Source organism: Bison bison, unplaced genomic scaffold, assembly GCF_000754665.1.
Source record: "Bison bison bison isolate TAMUID 2011002044 unplaced genomic scaffold, Bison_UMD1.0 scf7180017864155, whole genome shotgun sequence".
Lineage (NCBI taxonomy): Eukaryota > Metazoa > Chordata > Mammalia > Artiodactyla > Bovidae > Bison > Bison bison.
The window spans coordinates 2,534,693-2,536,170 of NW_011494727.1; the positions used below are offsets into that span (position 1 = coordinate 2,534,693).

The window sequence follows — 1,478 nt, forward strand, 5'->3', positions numbered from 1 at the left end:
AGAGGGGCCATCGTCTTCCTTCAGACCCAGCCAGCCTGAGTACCTAGCCCTTACACCTGAGGTCTTTAGGGGCTGCGCAGCATGTGAGGTCTTAGCTTCCCAGTCAGGGATCAAACTCATGTCCCATGCAGGGGAAGCAAGGAGTCTCAACCACTGGACTGCCAAAAGAGTATCAGGGTGGTGGTTCTGTGCATCAGGAGAGTCACGGTTGACTGGGGCTGGGGATGAACTTTCTCTAGGGAATGTCCCTCCCTTCTTTCAAAATGTACACACTATATGCTAGGCACAGTGGGAGACACACGGTTAAGTCAGCCACCGGCGGTGCCAGGGAGCTCACAGACTGGTAACAGCTTCTGTTTACTAAATGTTTTCTATGCATTAGGCATCACGCTCAGCATGTGACATAAATGGTCTCATTTAAGGGAAGAGGGACACTATTATTCCCACTTTAGGGTTGAGGAAGATGAGGCTTAGAGAGGCTAAATGAATTTCTAAGGTCCCACAGCTACCAAGTAGCTGGATTATGAGCCCAGCATGCTGTCACCAGAGTCCACATTCTACTATACCTTACTGCCTTTTTCACAGAGCAACAAAGTACCAGGGAAGGGGTGTGGGATGGGGAGGTGCCAGGAGCAGAGAATGGGTGAGCTGCCCCTCTGCCAGCTGGAGACGAAGGCTGGCTTGGCTCCAGCTCTGAGGCCTTGAACCCTATGTGTGTGCGTGCTCAATCAAGTCAGTCGTATCCAACTCTCTGGGACCCCATGGACCCCGCCAGGCTCCTCTGTCCATGGGATTCTCCAGGCAAGAACACTGGAGTGGGTTGCCATGCCCTCCTCCAGGGGACCTTCGAACCTGCATCTCTTACATCTCCAGCATTGGCAGGCAGGTTCTTTACCACTAGTGCCAGCTGGAAGCTCCCTCCCCACCAAATCCCATAGGTCAGTGGTTTACAACCAAGGGTAATTTTGGCTCCCTCCCATGACCCCTCAGCAGGGGACCTCTGGCAGTGTCTGGGAGCATTGTTGGTTGTCATAACTGTGGGTGGAGAGGGAGGCTACTCCAGTGGATAAAGACAAGGGAGGCTGCTAAACTTCCTACAATGCACAGAACAGCCCCCACAATGTAGGACTGTCCCGCCCAGAAGAGCAGGAGTGCTGGGGTTGGGAAACCCTGCCAGTGGTCACTGAGGCACACGAGAAACTGGGAAGAGCACTGGTCAAAGTGAACGAGGTCCAGACTTGGTCCTGGCTGCGGACTCACTCTTTTCATCCTTTCTGTGGGCCCCAGGGTCCCAATAAGCACATACAGGGCACAGCAAAGGTGGACAGCAGGGGTGGGGCAAGTCTGCATAGACCAGAGGGTGAGGGGGTGTGGGAAGGCCCTGCTGGAAGAAGCTGGCTAAGCCCAGGCTGAGCCTTTAGACTGGGCAGTGGGTGAGGAGGAACGTCTTCCCCTACTTTTTTTGTCCCTTGGGGTTT

At 54.1% G+C, this 1,478-nt stretch overlaps 1 protein-coding gene across 2 annotated transcripts in view; it reads right to left on the minus strand.

Annotated features, from left to right (window-relative positions):
- The window catches only part of NMB (neuromedin B), a 3,479-nt gene that overhangs the window by 741 nt on the left and 1,260 nt on the right, over positions 1-1,478 (minus strand). The gene's annotated exons all lie outside the window — the stretch shown is intronic.